The 20,556-nt window shown below is 35.7% G+C and overlaps 1 long non-coding RNA gene across 4 annotated transcripts in view; it reads right to left on the reverse strand.

The window, feature by feature from the left end:
- LOC107508577 overlaps positions 1-20,556 on the reverse strand; it is a 107,588-nt gene that overhangs the window by 21,183 nt on the left and 65,849 nt on the right. For all 4 annotated transcript variants that reach the window (XR_001596335.2, XR_004955704.1, XR_001596334.2 and 1 more), the window contains one exon: positions 3,763-3,887. This is a non-coding gene — a long non-coding RNA (uncharacterized LOC107508577). The remainder of the gene's footprint in view (positions 1-3,762; positions 3,888-20,556) is intronic.

A 20,556-nucleotide genomic window follows, 5' to 3' on the forward strand; every position in this document is an offset into this window, starting at 1 on the left:
AGGAGGAAAGACTTAAAGTGGCAAGCTATATAGATATCAGAATAACAGGCATTCCAAGAAGAGGGAAAAGCAACTCTAAATTGCTTAGAACAGGTCACACAGCAAGCATTTCTCAATATGTATTTAATGAAAAGAAAAAATAGATTGGGCTAATGAAGATGAGTTTCAAGAGGTAATATGGGTAGGAAAGCTTTTTTTTTTTTCCTTGTGGCAATGGAGGCCCTCAACAAAGGACAGAAGAACAGATGCTTCTGCCATGGAAGTTATGTAGCACCAGGTACCACCTCAGTCACTTGAAGCTGCTGTAGTATTTACTTGAGATGGAGCCCTTAAGTCCGTTCTGACCACTCAGTATGGCTTCGTCTTTGTTCTCTTCAGTAGCAAACTCTCAGCCTCAACAACGAACTCCTTCACTTCCTTCGCTGAGAGTTCATGGGCCTGGACAATGGTGCGTTCCAACCAGTTACTTAGTATCAATCTCAGTTACTTCACAAGATTAGTTCTACAAGGTCCACAATAGTAGCGCTGCCATTTTATAAGGGCAATTGGTCTACACTACAAGTCTATACTATCAAGACAAATATAGCACTAATTTTTTCGTAATATCAAGCAAAAGTCATAAGCAGATTCTATAGTCAATTAAGTGCATTGAATTAGGAGGAAAAAGCTGTTTATAACTACCTACACACTCAACTTCTGTATTCACAAGGAAGAGAACAAAATTCAGGGAAAAATCCAACAGTTTACCGCATGCATGTTAAAACAGTGTACTAAACTCTTCTACTTACATTTGTTGAGTTACAGTTGATTTTCATTGGCTCACATAAACACTCAAGTCTGTAAAATTTAGTACTGTGAACAGTGCCAGGCTAAAAGTAGACTGGAAAGAATTTGCTTATACATACAACTATAATAATTTGAGAGACTGTAATAAGCTGTGGGTTAGCCTATCATTTATTCCTGCATTGCACCATGATTTTTTCTGCAGCCATTCTGAAGACATTTATTCCTTTGCTTTTCTAGGACAGATCTCAGCAACTACAACTCTAAGTTTCTAATTTATGGAGCAGTCACCAAGTGCCAGGTCCTGAAGGAAGGGTCCACATACTGTGCTTCATTTAAAAGCACTGATACCCTGGGGATGAAGGTAATATTATCCCAGTTATGAAAATTTAATCTCAGATAGGGCAAGTAACTTGTTCAAGGTCACATAGCTTACAAGTTCCTAAACCAGGATTAAATGATAGAGCTCTAGGGTGTTAGAGCTTGAGATTTTAACTCTATCTTCCATATGTCTTCCAATTGTTAATCCTGACAGAAGAGCAGGATTAGGCAGGGGGGCTGATAGTAATCAGCAGCTTCTCAAGACACCTTCCTGGGACAGACATTTTTATTTGTCTCTTTTTCCTCTTGGTAGTAGAAGCCTGATCTTATTTGAAGTAGCATTGTAGCTAGCTAAGTAATTTTTCAATGTTCCTTAAAGCTAGAACTGACCACATGACACATAGACTATATACATAAATTAAATTATTCTAGGAGAATCTGGGAAAGGTTGTGTTTCCAATCTTTCCCAGAAAGAAAGGACAAACGACCAGAATCTTCCTTCCTCTTTCCTGCCCCGAATGTGGACAAAGGCTGATAGTACTTGCAGCTGTTGTCTCAAAAGCATAAGGGAAAATCTAAAACAAACAAACAAACAATAACCCACAGAGATCTAGGCAATGAAATTGAACTATTGGACTATCATTACACTATCTACTCCTAGACCTCTTGTAATGAAAGGAAACTAAGTCCTTATTTGTTTGTACTAGGGTTGCTGGGTGCTCTTACTTTTAGAGGCACACTGGTAGCTCACACGGCCATTAGAGCACAGTTTTATCCCTGGGTCAGTATGATCTACTCTTCTATCTCAAACACTTAACTACCAGCAAAAGATTTAAATATCACACAAGTTATAGAATCAAGGTTCAGCTAGGTACTTTGAGGTCACTATTTCTTTACTTCATATAATGCAATGCTTTCCTTTCTATCATTTATTCACTCTCTTTTATTTTCTATGTGCATATTTGTTTCATCCACAAAATTTTATATTCCTTCCAGGAGAGGGAAACGCTCTACATACACTATGAATTGATAAATACTTATCAAATGAAATGTGATAAATCAAAGAGTAATTTGAATACTGAGAGAGACATTTTTGGTGCCTTTTGCTATCTCTTTAATGTTCAACACCAGCTTTCAAGCAGAAGGTCTATTTTTCTAAATAATAAAAATACACATACAAGTTATATCGAACATTAGTCAGTACTATCAAGTGGCAGACTAATATTAAAAAATATAATGATCTCTAGTCTATTCCTATGTTCCCTTGATTTTCACATAACTAACAAAATCAAAGAATATATTTGATTTAGTTTTTTGTAAGTCCAATTAGAGAAGGACCATTGCCTGATGCAATATTTTCAGGAGGGCCAGGGTAGATGACTAAATTCAGTCTAGCAAAAAGAGACATTCTTTCCCAAAGAGTCTGGAACTGTCATTCTGAAATCATCCATCCAAACCTGTCCTTCTGACATCAAAAGCCATCAATAGAGAAGTGAAATCACCTAAAAATTAACATGGTCATCAGAGATGTGTTTTGTGTTATAACTTAAAGCCATGGTTTTCAAAGTGTGGTCCCTAGACCAGCAGCATCAGATTCATCTGGGAACTTAGAAATTAAAATTCTCACATCCCATAAATCTATGTTTTAACAAACTCTCTAGGTGATTACGATAATGCTAACATTTGAGTGCCACTATTTTTAACTAGATTAACAATGACAGGAAATTATTGGAGTGGCTGGGAAGAATCTGGAAGGAGCCAGAGAGAAGAAAGGGAGAAGAAGGTAATAAGCATGATGTCAGATTGCTACTGTGGGATGCTTTTTTACAATTACCCGCCCCCCCCCCCACACACACACCACTTTAAAAATATCATGAACTGCTTCCTTGAGAAATCGATGTGATTGAATTGTGTGTGTGTGTGTGTGTGTGTGTGTGTGTGTGTGTGTGTGTAGAAACGGGTAAAGGAGCTGAGTGTTGGGTGCAGATTGCCATAGGGGAAAAGATATATTGCACAATCAAACAGAAGGACAGGAAAAGCCCCACTGGCATCTGAAGTACACATGGAATTTCCCTAAAGAAATTCTCCTTGATGACATTTGACACAGAATCTAAGTTTGTTGTGACTACTTATCTTTTCCTGTCCATCTTCTATCCTGACACCCCCACATAAGTGCATACCCCGCCCTATACACATAAACACAGAGACCATCCTAGATTTAGGGAAATATCCATATTGCTTCAGCACTTCTTTAATTGGACACTTTTATCAATTTCGCTCCCTGTTAGCAGGTCTTAATGTCATATCCTGATGTTGTTTTTCTCCCTGCTCACCCATTAGATTCCAGGTTTTTCTTGGAAGTGGATTTCCTGTTATCTTTAGGGAATCTTTGGAGGAAGATATCTTTTAAAAACAGTTACTGAAATTGTTCTTCAAATTTGTTGTCATTTATTTGGAATTTTAACCTCCCACTTACATGTAATTTCTACTCTTGCATTGATTTGTGATTCTCTCCGGCAAACTTGCGAACTCCTTTATCATAGAGACTCAGAGTTATCCACTGTGTATTCCCAATGACTAGTAACAGTTCCCGACACACAGAAAATACTCAGTAAATGTCTAATGAATAAAGTAATGGTGTTAACAATAGATACGAACCTTTTCAAGGCCTCAGCTTCTTCCACTCGACTCCTGGGCTGGATACCTTTCCTTTGCTCCCTGACTTACTCCCTTGTCCTCTGACTTCTTGCTGGGTTTCGCCAATGGAGAGCTGTGACAGGCAACTGGAGGGAGAAAGGAGAGTAAGGCCAGGGTATATACATCTCTACTGCCCATTCTTTGGGATATTACTTTGAGTTCGTTGTGATCCTTGACTTAAGGTTACTGATCTTCTCAAGGTGGCTTTCTCCATGATCTTTGTCCCCATTCTACTAACTTCTTTTCCTCATTCATTTTGGATAAAGGACAGCAATAGTCTTTCTGACCCTAGCCAGGATGACCTCACTATCCTTTGTGGTTCCTCTACACCCTGCCCACACCCATATAAATAGACTCATTATTAAACCATCCTCGAATTATCCTAACACCAATGTGTCATCTGTTTATTGTTGGAACACTAACTTGTATGACTGCCAGATATATTGGAAAACCCTACACATCTTAAAATATTCACCAACAACTTGGTTTCTCTTAATACACATTGTTTTGGCATAAATGTGCTATTTTAAATCTTTGGTAAGTATAATATTTTACATTGGAGAAGTTGTGAAACTATGCCCTCTCTAGTCTCCTATAGAGGAAGTGCAAAGGAGCACTGAGCCAATGCTCTAGGGGAGCCTGTAAAATGCTCTAGTAGGGCTAGGATTCCTGCACATAACTTCATGCAAGCAAAGGATTTCAGGGAATGAAAAAATATACATATAAAACACATTCTACTTGGTTTTTACATGCATAATATTTACATAAATGTTTCTTGTGAGTATAATATCCTTGATTTATTACTTTTGCTTTTTGATTTGTTAGAATATTTACATTCTAAACCATTCTTTTCAGCAATAAGACTATTTGTGGAACCTTAGAAAATATACTTTGAAATACATATTTTTTCAAAGATCATCAAATGGTTCTGAGTAAAATCCCAGTATATATGATAGTGCTATAGGGTTAGCATTAAATATTTTTACCTGGTTAATTTTTAAATATTTCTTTGTAGATGTAGTACTGAGGTTTGCCTTGTCCGAGAGAAATGATGAAGGAATTAGAGGCCTTCACTTTTACTATTCCACTGCTGCCATGAGCAAATTGTTAACTTCTCTACACTTGGCTATTCTCACTTGTAAAATGGAAAAGTAAAAGTAAATAATTTCCAGAGCTCTTTCCAAATCTGTAATTTTTTTTTTATCTTAGTGTCCTTAGGGGGAAAAAAAGGTAATACATTTGTTTTCAAAACTCTGTCTTTATAGTGATGGGGTAAAAAAGAGGCTTCGCTCATTCCTCTTGTGACCAAATCAAAATTGTGACAGAAACATGTTGCAAACAGCAAGCAAAGTCATCTGGGATCTAAATGAGCAGAAGTTCTACAACTAGGAAGAGAAATAAGAAATCACCCTGCAACAGTAGAAGGTAGAAGGGGGCAAAGATGCGAGGCTGCCCGGTCACCAGCAGCTGAGTGGGACAGAGGCCGTGGCAGTGGCAGTCGGCAGCTGCAGATGCCTCTTAAAGGGGCCATATAACCACAAGCAGACTTTCCCGGTGACAGACCTGCCCGCTCTGAACACCAGCACCAGGTCAGCTGCTCAGGGGGCACCACCGACTTACAGAAGGATGCTGAGTTGTCAGCACAAGGGCGGGAGGTGAGGCTCTCTCCCAGGGCCGAAGTGCTGGCGGTATCCATTCTTCCTCTCTTGAGCCCTCTCTGTTCCCTGTATGTAGACTCAGCTCTCCACAGCTAAGATGTCGTCAAATTGGATAACAAAGGTCACCCAGCCCAGAGGATTCCTTGAAACTCCACCACCCTCAACTCACAAACCCCACACAAGCCATATCCAGTTGTGTCCTAGGCAAGTCCTGTGCAACTTGCTGAGCCAACCCAAAGAGTCACACTAGTGGCAGCTAATCTTGGTTTCTGGTGTGGCCTCTTGAGGCAACTGTAAGCACAGCATCTGGGGATTGTTTGCTGAATCTTAACAGGTGGCCACAGAGGGGCCCAGGCTGGGGCTAACCTTGGCCTGCAGCCGAACCCCTCTCAGGTTTGTGCCACCGGACACCTACTACACACTAAAAAGACTGAGAGACTTATGAATTTTGCTTAGTACATAGGAACAGACACAGAAAGGCAAGCAAAATAGGAAGACAAATAAGCAGAAAACATATGAGAGAACAGAACGGAGATCCAGGAATAATAGAGTCAAGCAATATACCAGATGCAGAGTTCAAAATGCTGATTATAAAGATGCTCAATGAGCTTAGGGGAAGAGTAGATGAACTCAATGAGAACTTTAACAAAGAGATTAAAAAAAAAACCATAAAAATGGAAATGGAAATTTTAAAAGGGAACCAGTCAGAAATAAAGAACACATTATCTGAGATGAAGAGTATATTAGAGGGAATCAACAGAGTGGATAAAGAAGAAAATCAAACCACTGATATAGAGGATAGGAAGCCAAGGACATTCAATCAGAATGGCAAGAAAAAAGGAGCCAAGACTATAATAATAATTTAAAGAGCCTATGGGACACAATTAAATGTAAAAATATCCATGTTATAGGGGTACTTGAAGAAAAACAAGAAGTTGAAGAACTAGGTGAAGAAATGATGATGAAAAACTTCCCTAACCTGGTGAAGGAAATAGACATACAACCCCAGGAAGCTCAAAAGAGTCCCCAAAAAGATGAACCCAAAGAGGCCCACACCAAGATATATTATAATTAAAACACCAAAGGTTAAATACAAAGAGAGAATCTTAAAAGCGACAGGAGGAAAGCAGTTAATTACTTACACAGGAGCACCCATAAGACTGGCAGCTGATTTCTCAAAAGAAACTTTGCAGGACAGAAGGGCTTGGCACAAAACAGTCAATGTGATGAAATCCCAGGATCTACAACCAAGAATACTTTATCCAGCAAAGCTATCATTTAGAGTCGAAGGACAGATAAAGAGCTTCCTAGACAAAAACGAGTTAAAGGAATTTATTAACACTGAGCCAATATTAAGAAAATGTTGGAGGGACTTCTTTAAGAAGAAAAAATATGTATCAAACACAGGAATAAAGAATGGTAATAAACACATTCCTATCAACAAGTACCTCAAATGGAAAAGAATTGAGAGTTCCAACCAAAAGATAGAGTGGCTGAATGGATAAGAAATCAAGACCCCTACATATGCTGCCTATAAGAGACTTACTTCAGATTAAAAGACACACAGAGACTAAAAGGAAAGGAATGGAAAACATATTGCCTTGATGGACCTAGAGGGTATTGTGCTGAATGAAATATATCAGAAAGAGAAAGACAAATATCACATTATTTCACATACACGTGGAATCTAAAGAACAAAATAAACAACAACAACAAAACAAAAATTAACTCATAGATACAGAGAATATTTTGAAGTCTACTAGATGGGAGGGGGTTTGGAGGAGATGGCAAAAAAGGGCAGAGGGATTAAGAAGTTCAAATGGATAGTTACAAATAAATGTGGAGATATAAACTGTAGCGTAAGGAAAGTATAACATAGTTAACAATGTTGTAATAAATGTGTTAGAATAGGGGTACTAGATTTAGTGACGTGATCACTTTGTGAGTTATACAGATCTCTAATCACTATGCTATACAACTGAAACTAATATATTATTGTTTGCCAACTGTAATTGAAAAAAACTCTCTGAATTGTACAATGTAAATACGAACAACTAATTGTCCATTATATTTCAATAAAGCCGGGAAAAAAATTATTGATGTACAGAAAAAAAATACTCCATCTTTATAGCTACATACTAACTGTATATAACTCCAAACTATTTGAAGCCCTATATACTTTATTTACCAAGAAAAAAAAAAATTCAACTATGCCTCTCTCCAAAGTCTCTAAATTCTTCATGCCTGTAACTTCTGCTTCATGCACTGTTATATCACAGCGAATTTAACTTCTACTTTCCTTACTTGGCCTACGATACCCAGATACATTCCTTACAATATCATGATCAAAGTGCTTTAACAAGTCACTCCACACTGCTTCTCTTCTTTTGTAATTTAAACCTATAGAAGACCTCCCTCAATCCCTTGATTCTCAGTTCTCTTGAACAACTTTACATTTCTTATTTCGAACTTCTATGCCGAATATATACCAAAAACTTATCCAAGATTAGCCCTTTTTAGTGTATCTACTACTTGCTCTATACAGCCTCTCTGGCTAGAAGACCAGTTGACTCCTCAATGTCACCTTCAATGACGGTTCAACCTCAACAAATTCTCCCTCACTTGTACTTATTCATTCAATAAATATTTGTTGAGTGGTACCGCTGTGTTCATTACACACAAATGTTTTACGTCCTTTTACATATACATATTAAATCTCTTTTATTTCATCACCATTCATTACTCAATTGGATAATTGTGTTTGTGCTTGCTTGCATCAGAACAAACGCATGTCCGTAAGGAACCACATCTGCTCATGTCGGTACAGTCATGGTACCAGTTGTCAGAGTCACACTGCTTGCTCCTTGAAGGCATTTCAGGCTTTCAGAACGCCCCTGGCACAGGCACAGACACTAGTGAATGCCGTGGTATGCAGATCCTCTTGCTATGATCAAGGATTTATTATCCCTGCTCCTGAGAGCGCTGTCTGTAGACAGCCTCTAGCATCAGCTTCCTTCAACTAGTGCCTCCACTGAAGAGTCATTTTGTCCAAGTCAAGCTCTTTTAGAGGATGGCCTGTATCCAAAGGCTATTTGGCTTGAAACTAGAAAGCCCTATGTCTCTCATCTCAACTCGGTGTGGCTGTGAAATGTCCTCTAGAGTTTCCTATGGGTTTGGCTGAGGCTTCTGCTGAAACTGCCTTGGAGCTTGACGTCTTTTCCTCCACCCAGTCTTGCTTCCTCACCTTCTCTTCACCAGCATTGATTCTTAGAACACTCTGTAAAATCCTTCTGCGTGATAATTTCCACCTTAGTGTTTGTTTCTCAACCCATAACATACTTAACAGATGAGAAAAGATTCCCACCATTAGATGAGTAGGAATATAGAAACCGAGCTCACCTATAGCAGACAAGTTCTCCCTTTTTCATCTTCATTTTAGCTTTTCGAAAAAAAGAAATGAGATATGGAGATCATGTGTTAAATGGGTGAACTGATTTAGCAAAGTGCCTATACTCTTGTACTCATGATTCATTTTATAAGGCCTAAATTTGGTGAGGAGAAGTAAGTGTTTATTGAGCAACTATTAAGTTCTAGTCATTTTACTCATATTACTTCATTCTATCTTTACAATTATGCCAAAAAAAAGGCTAACATGCTTAAAGAGTTAAGGTGATTTGCTAAATACCACACCATTAATCAGTTAGAAAAACAATAGGACCTGGAATATTTCAAAGGATAAATAGATGCAAGATTTTAGCTCTTAAAAAAAAAGGCAAAAATTTAACATAACTTTTCTGCATGACTAAAAAAATTATTACTTTCTGATGATGGCAATACATTAATCTACAAAGAATATGCTAGTATTAGTACATATCAAGTAATTTTGTGTAATACAAAGTTTTGGTAATTTAAGAAACAAACAAAAGAAGGCATTAAATCATACTTTTTCCCAAATTACCATAACACTTCTCAGGGTCATGTTGTTAAAGACCACCCCCCAAATAAGCTATTTAAACTCCTGAGAGGGCCTGTTTAATTTACAGCTCAGAGAAACGTGTTAAGTACTAGAGAATTGTGCCAAAAGATAGCTTAACTGAGTTTTTGTTAGCTGATCTGAAAATTTCTGGGCCTTTTACAAGACTTGAAACTTTCAGAGTGAGTTTATACATGTTTATAATAGCCAGAAAAATCAAAGTGAAAGGGACCAAAGAGAACTTTGGAGTGAAGGTCTCTTTCTCATGCGGACAGTTTAATAGCTTCATGTGAAATAACAACATATTATTAAAGATACTTTTGGAGGGCCTGTTTCACCCATAAAGCAGTGGATTTCCTGAGATTATTGCAGTATGTTGCCATTGGCTCATCACCACTGGAAGGCTGCTTTTGGAATCCCGAAAAACTGGCTCTCTGTGATTACTCTTGAGTAAAGATCGCATTCAGCAAGTTTAAAGAAGGGACAATAGGTCATTGACTCATGAAAAAATATATTATTTTCCTAGATAGGTCTCTAGCTTAGTGGTGTTTGTGTCTTAAATGACTCCAGACCCTTTTGGAGCAATTTGTCCTGTCAATTTTTTTCAGCTTCCTGCCAGACTCTTTATCAGAGGAAATTAAATACCTGTCCTTGCAATTTTTATTTCCTGAGTAAACAAAGTGTCAGAAAAATTGTTAAAAATCATGAAACACTAATTTTTTCTAATGCTAAGAATTTTTATATTTTCACACGTTAGTTTTAATTCCTCTGATAGTAATACTGACTGCAAGTGGCCCTGATGGAAATGTCTATAAATGATGAATAGTGATAGTGACCATTTATTAAACATATACTAACCTTCGCTACGGGCCAGTTACTAATTTATGCAACTGGCATATGCATTATCTCAATGGCCCTAGAAGGAGATTCACAGAGGTTAAGAAAAAAGCAATACAACTAAAACTCGGTCCCATTCCTGACTTACTCCGCTCTGTGATTTTAACCATTGAACAGTATGATCTCTCCAGAGCATAGTTAAAAGACAAGTGGTGATCTTTTCCCTCTCTCTCGTCTCCATAAATATTATTTACACTCCTCTCACAAGTTAAGAGAAGATGAGAAGTTTGATGCAGTTGTATTTGATCAGACAATAACTTAGAGGAAAAAGTAATGAACTTTACTTCGGTCTGGCAAAATTCTTGCACACACCAGGTAGATTTCTTTTTTTGTTGTTGTTCTTATTTGATAGATAGATAGATAGATAGATGGATAGATAAGTATATAAATAAATACACACATACAGCTATATATTACAAATGATATATGACATATAAATTACATACACATAAGAAAAAGTACACGAAAAAATTCTATAACAAAGGAACATTCCATGAGCATTCATGAAGAAGATACAAATATGTTTTCAACAGAGGAATTTATATTTATTAAAGGAACTCTGCCACGGACATTCATATTCTGTCAATAGCTGAAAGGTATTTTATTCCATTTCACAAATGAAGAGACTGAGGATAACATCAAGTATCTGGCACAAAGCCACACAGATATTACAGCTAATCACCTAAACTAAAGCAACCCCTCAAATTCTCAAATTGTCAACTTTCTTATCATAATAACCTCACCATTTCAGGCTGATTTCCAACAGCTGTTTTTGTTATTGTTCTCAATGTTGTTTTCATTTCCTGCTCCCCATTTACATGGAGATATTTTCAGAATAAATCTGCCTTTCAGCCAAGATCAATTTGTCCTACTTTAATTCTCACCAAATGATATCATATAAGGTTGAACCTACTGCAGTGGTTGCCAAACTTTGCTGACACTGAAATTACCTAGGAATTTGGAAAGACATATTCGTGTTGTGTTCCTACCCCAAGATGTTCTGATTTAACTATGGGCTATAATCAGAGAATCCAAAGATTTTAAAGCTCTCACAGGATTCTAATATGCAGCAAAATTTGGGAATTTTGTTCTATAAATTTTTTAGTCTTCCCTTGGGCTCAATCTCTAAAACTCCCAGCTCATGCCATTAGACTACATTGCTTACTACCCTCTCTTTATTCCATTTGTCTGTGGCCCTCCAGGACCTTCTCATTCCTTGAAGATATTAGCAATGGTCACTTGAAAATAGTTTCTGCCATAATTCTTGGTGGTTTCCAAATCCAGGTAGACAATCCTTCCAATATCTTGTCCTTTCAGATTCTGGCCTCCTTCCTTTAACTGTGGTTTTCCTTAACACGGCCTAACCCACCTCTGGCAAAATCATACCTTCCATATGTTTTACCAATAATTGCAGCATTCCCCAAGATCGATGTCCAGTGCACCACTCTCCAACCCCTACATCCTATCTTTCAGATTATTTATTTTTGTCCCTGATTCTAACAGTTACCCAACTTTATTTGGACCTGTCTTTGATTCTCCAATTATTCTACCACTTCTTTACTGTCCCTTACTACCTCATATTTTCACCTCCTTCTTATCCAGCTTAGCTTCGAGAATTGATCAGTATTATTATTCCTTTACACATACTCTCGCTCCTTTTTTCCTCCATAGTCCTCTGGCAAGATTCCAGACTTGGCTCAATATTACTATCTAGTTTTCACATGCACCAAAAGAGAACAGAAATGGAGTAGGGAGCTTACAATCATGCTGACTAGGCTCACTTCAAAATGATGGCCATTAACCTCAAGTACTCCTTTAAAGCTACCAGGCAATTCTACTCGTTTCTCTAATTCATTCGCTCAGCTATTTTCCTAGCTCCTCACTCTGAGCTGATGACCTAGATCCTCATTCTGCTGAAAATATGTATCAAATTGCAAGACAACATTTACATGGGTCAACCACAAAACCTATCATATCCTTTTTTTCTGTGTTCATATACTTGATCTTCCTTTCTGTTCTGTGGACGAAACTTCTGTGCTGTTATGTATAACCACCCCTTCCATTTACATACTAAATTCTACCCCTCTCACATAAGGACCTCATTCGGTAATTTTCTTTTTTTAAAGACCATTTCCATAAGCATACAAACATACTGTAATGGTTCTTATTTAAGGGAAAAAAATAATCATCCCTTGATTCTATATCTCCCTCTAGCAACTGCCTAATTTCCTATTGACTCTATGGAAAAACTTCTCACAAGAGTTCTCTATTCTCACTCTCTCCATTAGCTCCATTGTTACATGAATATTCCATTTTTCTTTGGAACCCACTTTAATTGAGCTATTGTCCTCATACTGAAATACGTTTTTACATGGTTCCAAATGACTTCTACATTTCCAAATCTGAAGGTCAAGTCTTAATTTTCATCTTGACCTCAGCGATCTTTGAAGCAATACATCAATCCTTCCATCTTCAATCGGCTTTTTCACTTGGCTTCTAGGACACCATATTTTGATTTCCTTCCTACCTTTCCAGTGACATCTTTTCAGTCTCTGTGTTGGTTTTTCCTCATCATCTTACACGTGAAATTTGAAATCCTTGGATTTCTACAATTTTCTTTTTATCTTACTCCCAAGTCATCCCAATCAGTCTCGTGGTTTATAATCTTTATTCCAAAATGATTTCCAATGTTTTGTCTCAAGCCCAGTCTATTTCCCTGAACTCATTTCATATATCTAGCTGCCTGTGTAACATGATTACTTGGATGCCAATATTCATCTCACAATCTGTGTGTTCAAAAAATAAGCTCTTGGCAACTGTGGGAGTCCATCTATATGGCCCATTTTGCTGCGTTTGGACTCATGAGGAGAATTATTAAAAGAAGTTGATGAAGAGAAGAAAGAAGAGGCAGAGATGCAAGTGTCTTGGAACAAGATTAGAAGCTATGATGTGAGATACGTATTAACTGTTAGCTGCTGCTATAGGAATTGCTTCTGATGTCTTCACATTTTACAAGAGGAGTTTTTCCCTCTCTCTTTCTTAAAAAAAAAAAAAAAAAAACTCTATCCCTTATTTGTTAAACTAAAAATAAAAGCTATGAAAAGATAAAATGAATAAGTGAATGAATGAATAATTCTTGATTCCTTCCAACATAACCTGCTATTTCTTTAGTTAGACCAATCTCAGAAAATTGCATTTTCTTTCTTTCAGTTGCTTAGAACAAAAATTTTGAGTCATTCTTGGCTGTCTTTTTTCTAACATTACACATCCAGTCCATCAACAAATCCTGCTGGCTATTCTTTAAATACGTATCTTAAATCCAACCACTTTATACTTCCCGTACCTCCATCAGCCTGGCCTAAACCACCATCATCACTCACCTAGACTGTTGTAATTTAGGCTTCTAAATGAGCTTACTCCTTCCACCTTTATTTTCCTCCAATTTAATCTCCACCTACAGCTGGAGGTTTTCTTTCAAAATATAAGACATATCAAGTCACACCTCGGCTCTGTACTTCCCAGTGACTCAGAATCACTTAGAGTAGAAGCAAAGTCACTATATGGATTGAAAAGACCTTCTATTATCTTTCCCTTTGCTCTCTCTGACGGCCCCTCTTATCATTCTTCCCCATGTTCAATACACTAGCCTCACTGGTCTTCTTGCTGTTTCTCAGATACGACAAGCATACTCTCACTTCCTGTGCACTTTCTGTTCTCTTTGTCTGGATTCTTTTCTCTCAAATCTGCAGGGCTCTCTTCTTCACTTTCTTCAGGTCAACTCAGATATCACTGTCTCAGAAACCACTTCCTTGAGCAATCCATATGTAAATTTACCCTGCCTTTTTAAAATCACTTATTGCTACCAACACATTATATCAGATGTCATTGAAATTTTTAGTAAAAGGCCAAATAGCAAATATTTTAGGCTTTGGGAACCAAAGATCTTAGTCTCTGCCACACTACTTAACTCTGCCATTATAGTGCAAAAACAACCATAGATAATATGCAAAGGAAAGGTCATGGCTGTGTTCTTTTCAAACTACATTTACACAAAAGGTGATGAGCCAAATTTGGTCTGTGTACTGTAGTTTGTCAACATTTGCCTTACATGGTACCTGTTTCTTTCCTAAACTTACCCTCTAGAATGTAAACTCCTTGTCAGCAAAAATTTGTCTATCTAATAGTAAATGGTCAATTAACATTTAAAATAAATAGTGTTGCATAATTCTATTTCTTTCCTTGTAATTGTTGCACCTCTTTCTGTGATACTCTGCCATGAATTGATCAGTACCAAGTGACAATATTTTCATCATTCAAGAGGTAATTCTGCATGTTTGAGTAGAAATTTCACTAATTTCTACCATAGAAATGTATTATTGAAAAAGGGGGAGGGGAACAGCTAGCAGTGGCCTTTGGTAGATTTTCTTTATAAAAATATAAAATTAATTCTTCATATGTTTTGTGGTTAGGCACATCATTATTATTTGGCATCTTTAAATTGAATTTTCTTAAAAAAATAAAATTGAATTGAATCTGAATCAAACTGTAAATAACCTAATCTATGTTTAATGTTTTAAAATAATGTAAAATTAAAATTAAGTATTTGCAATAACAATTCACTTTTTTTTTCTGGAGGAAAATTGTTTATCCTCTAAATAAAAAAAATGGTCATTATTTCATTTTCAAAAGCCATAGAAGATGCACATATGCTCAAGCTTTCAAATATACATCATACCTAGACATCTCTATGAATCCTTATAGAGATGTTTCCAGTGGAAGATTGCTTTAAACACAATCAGAATTCCACTGCCACGAAATTCTAATGCTGTTAGCTCAAAAATAGAATAAAAATATGTGATTCTCAGCAATCCATCCTACTGTCATATTTCTCTGGTCACTGTTTGATAGTGACATTGCTTTCAAAGATGTGTTCAAATTAAAACATCAGTGTCTATAATTTACTCAGGTTTAATTTTTCACTAACATAAAAATTTTCAATTTTACAGCTTATCCTGAAATTAAAACAAAATACTTTTTCCCTGAAGTTATTAAAACTCATCTCCTATGTGTTTTTTAAGTTATGTCTTAAAAGCATCTTCCTGGTGTTTCTGATATAATTTGTTATGAGAAGATGTCAAGATTTTTTTTATTTTCCTAATTATCATAGGAAGTGTAGCAAATTTTCAGACTATAATGAGTTCCCAAAACACAAAATGCTACTGCAGCCCTCACCTTTCAAGCATCCACAGCCACCATCAGTTAGATCGTTCTGATATGTTACTAGATTACTATCCTGATAAGAACATAAAATAAGTATTAAGAAAAACTCTCCTTCTTATTAATAGGCAGTCTTACTTCAAATTTATTGATCAAAGCTCAAATAAATAAATACATAGAATCATCCAAACTAATTTAATTTCTTTCTCATCTCAAGATACTCTTCCTCATGGACCATTTTAGAAAATAAAGCTACTCTTCTTGCACTCAATCTGAACATAAAAATTCTCTATCTCAGCTTTAAATTATCACCTTGTATTTTTGTAAAAACAAAAGTGCACTCAGTTTAAAATACAGATTTTTAAAGGAAAATAAACACATTTCATTCAGATGTTTGTGAAACCAAACATGGACACTGTCACCCGAGGAGCAGAATTTATGGGAAAACAAGAGAAAAGATGGTTCTGGGATAGTTCAAATCCCAAAGGAAGAGAAAGACACATTTCACTTAGCAAGAATTCCCACCAGAAACAAGGACACATGCATTTGAGACAACGAAAAACTGAATGGAACCCAAAAACAATAGATAAGAAGATTTACATGAGTGAAAACTATTTTTTGTTGTTTATGATTACAATGTTACAACTAGATTTTAATGCACTTTTCCCGTAATAAATTTTTAAACCTCATTCAAATATGAAAGTTGTTTAAGATATTTACTTAATATTTTAATGAACATTGGCTTAATAGGGGTCAAATGTGCAAAAAAAAAGTCTCAGGATTAAAATAATTGATTGAGATTTATTGAGGAGAGAAAACTCATATCAGCATTCTAAGGAAAAATAACAGATAAGTAAGATCAGAGCTGTGAGAGCTACTTTGGAAAGTTTTTTCATAATATGTGCTGTATAGATGTAAGTTACTACCACTTGAACACCCTACTTCGTGTACCCTAGACTAGGGTACAGCCAGCCCTGCAGTTAGTTATCTTTTAGCCTGAGAGGAGTGTTGGTCTGACTTGAAAGAAAGAACATACTGAATGCTATTGGTGTTTTATTGGTGCATCTCAAATCATCTTAAGACTTAGTGCAATTCTATGCAAAATCTCAAACAGATATTCTCAACTTGGCAATAATTCTAAACTTCTGTAAGATCAAATGGGGGGAAAAATGAATTTCTATAAAGAAGAAAATAGTAATCTGAGGATTTTACCTTGCCAGATATTAAAATTGATTATAAAGTTGTAATAATCTAAATTATGGAACTAGAACAAGAATGAACAGATTGATGGACTATACTAGAGAGCCCTCCAAATACATAGTTATATAAGAAATCGGTGTATGATAACATGTGTGATCAGTAAGAAAATATGTAATCAGTAAAAAAAATGTGTAACAAGAATATGTATAATAAATAGGAAAAAAGATTATTTGATAAATGGTTCTGGGAAATAGATTAATTATTTGAGAGAAAAAATAAGTAAATCCAAGTATATTATAAAGGTAACTAATAAAAATTTAAAGCAAAAAAATCAAAGCTAGGAGAGAATGTAAATAAATATTTTCAATGTTTTATATGGAAACACACACACAAAAATACTAAATTTTATTTGCCAGAACTATTGAGAAATGCCATTATCAAAATTAAAAGGTAAACACTAAAATGGAAAAATATTTACAACATGTATGAATTCAGATAATGTTTTTAATATACAATGAGTTCTGTGAACCTGAGAGTAACATATCACATGCAAATTAAAATTGGGAAAAAATCACAAATAAGCTATTCACAAAAGAAAGAATTTAAATGTCTGTTAAACAAAGGAAATTGAAATTCTCCCTAGTAAGCAAAGAATGGAATTTAAAATAATATGAAAACCTAGGCCTATAAAATGTTTAAAAATATGTATGTATACTTCCATGACAATGCCTAGAGCTGCAAAAATATAGTAAAAGAGCACTATGATAGGTTGTTGCAATTATAAGTTGGTAAATTTTTCTGGGAGAAAGATATACAGATTTTTACCAAAACATTTTAAAAAATAAAATCAAAACTGGAACAACTTCGACATCCAATAATAGGTGAATGATTAATTAGACGATAGCAAGATTGTGCATTTGGATAATATTCATAACAGAAAATTCATGATAGGTTATTTCGGAAAGCATCAAAATAATACGTAATATGATCTCAGTTTGTTCACATGCATCTTTTCACAGAAAAATAAAACAAGAAAAAAATATTACTTGCAATTTTTAAAATCTTTTCAGATTTGCTTTATTATCTTGGTATTGTCAGAATATCCCAGAGGTATGTATTGCTATTTTTAGAAATTATTATTTAAAGGAACATAGGTTTGCAGTCCAGGTATATGTCTGGACTTCAGTTGAATTATACGAGATAGGCCCTGTCCTCAAGGAGCTTACAATTTCACTCTATACAAGCTCACAAATAAAAGAAAATTAAAATATACACGACAAGTTATCAAAATATCAAATATCAAAGAGAGAATAATTTGTATTTTAAAATTCAGAGGCTTTATGGATTACAGTAATCAAGGAAGGGTGCCAGGGCTTGATCTTGAAGGAAAATAAGAATTTGTCTAAAGAGAAAAGATAAGTGATAAAGACTTGAGAAGAAGTCGTCAGGACTAGACATGGCATATCAAGGGGAGGTTGATGACACATGCCTGACAAAATATCTCATATTCTCTATCCTTTTAATAGTTATTTTAAAGTTGTAAAATATCTGGAAAACCAACAAATGTGCTCCTGACATATCGAAGAGACCATTTGAAAACTTTCGTTTTTTAACGGAGGTTCTATAATAGCCTGCTTCTCTGAGAAAGAGGTAAAACTCATCTTAAAACTGAAAAAATGATTTATTTAAATGTACAAGCAACCTAAAACTTTTTCACAATTATAGAGAGGCAACAAGTTTTATAATATGAGTACATTTAAATTCCTTAGAGACAACTGGAACTATCCACCGCTAAAAAATGGCTGTGGTGAGCTGAACTCGTACATGTGCCATGCAGGAAAGACAGAACTTTCCCATGACCTAGAGAGACTGCAAAATGACCACAGATGGTTTATACCAGAAAAGCTGGAAAAATTATATGAAGTCCTGTGAAAAATCTTAGCTTAGAAAAAAATAAGAGGAAACAAACAAATAAAAAGTCACCAGCAACCTCCAAATTAAAGGAGGTCTCTCTGAATCAGCCTATCTGAGATTTTAACCTATGGACTTTCTAAATCACAAAGGTCTGGAGAAAAGATGAGAACCAAAATGAGTTCCAAATCCCTGATTTTTATTACTCCATTGTTATGCACTAGCGAGATTTATGGGAGCCTCTCCCATAAATATTTTGAGTATACTAAAGAAATGACTTGTTCTCACTAAGACTTTTTATAAAGCAATGCAGTGTGCCAGGAAGAGTACTAAGAGAATGGTTGGTGACCAGAACTCTAGCTATCCTGATAATTATCTTAGGGAAATGACATCTTTTACTGAACCTCACAGAGTTTTCACTTTCATTATCTGCAACATGAAGGCAGTGAATGCGTACAGCACAGTCAGGCCTCGGCAGGCGCAGGCCAAGAAGATGACTGTTGAGCAGCACCATTCGGAATGTTCAAACATAGGAGAGTCCAGTTGAATTCATGAAAGTCTATATAGTACGGAATACTCCATAGGCCACCAGGAGAAAGCCTATTGATCTTGGAGGTCACAGATTCTACACAATTAGCATTAGAAACCTCCCGGCCCACCTCCTTCATTCTATAACAGTACCTTACACTGATTGAATGCATCTAATGTCAAGCTTGAGGTAAAAAGTGCTACATTTATACATTTATAAGGTAAATAAGAATTTGAGATAAATGATATATATCTATGAGACATATAATACTTCACTGAAATAATTCAAAGAAATTTGAGTTGTATTTCAGTGTAAGAAAAATTTAATCACTTCTTAGAGACGCGACAGCCAAGCGGCTACTGAGTGAAGGGCCACCCATTCCAGCGCCATGCTCTTACGCAGTCTGCTCTCCCTCCTCTAGTAGGAAGGAGCTAGGATGTGGCTCGGGTCAAGAATGGTTAAGTATTTCCTAAATCAGTGCTTGGAAAGATTTATCTAATATCATATAAAAAAATAAATAAGTATACTGAGTCGCCCATTAGAAAGATAGTGTGAAAACGAAGACACAACCAAACAACTTTTTAGAAAAATTCACACTTTAACATTGTTTTAAAATTTTACTAAGATGTTTTAAATACTCAAAAATGCAGTTTCAAGATACTAATATTTGTTACTTTTATGTTAAATGTTGGTGTGGAAGCACTGACATTATTTTTTCTCTCACTGTTAATAAAAAAAAAAACTATGAATGATAGTTTCGTGTAGAGGAAGATTTTAAGAGTCAGTGATTAAGGGAGCATACTCTGGAGCTAGCTGGGCTGAGTTGAATCTTGGTCTCAAGACTTCCTGGCTATATGACATATTGTCTTAGTCATTGTTGTATCCTGAATGTCTAGTAAAGGTTCTGACACCTAATAAACTGGTAATAAAAATTTATTGAATTTTTAACACTTAATTCATTTTTCCAGAAAATGGGCTCTCTTTCACTCTCACTCACTCATCCACCCACTCACCCACACACACACAATAAACACTTCTTTAAAGGATAGTGCAGCAAAACATTTCTGCTCTTTTCTTTCTCTCTCTTGGTCATTTTTTGAGAATAGCTGCTTCTCCTAAGACAGCTACACCTATAGAACAACATTAAAGTTATGTTACGAATATTTTAACAATAGTTTCAATAGGCACAAATAAAAAATTCACACAGACATACCTCCAAGATATTGTGGGTTTGGTTCCAGACCACTATAATAAAGCTAATATCACAGTAAAGTGAGTCATAATCTTTATTCTGGTGAAGGGTCTTGCCTTCAATTTGTAAAAAACACAACACCTGTGAAGCACAGTAAAAAGATATATGCCAGTATTCT

The sequence above is a fragment of the Rousettus aegyptiacus genome, unplaced genomic scaffold (genome assembly GCF_014176215.1).
Source record: "Rousettus aegyptiacus isolate mRouAeg1 unplaced genomic scaffold, mRouAeg1.p scaffold_m13_p_2, whole genome shotgun sequence".
NCBI lineage: Eukaryota > Metazoa > Chordata > Mammalia > Chiroptera > Pteropodidae > Rousettus > Rousettus aegyptiacus.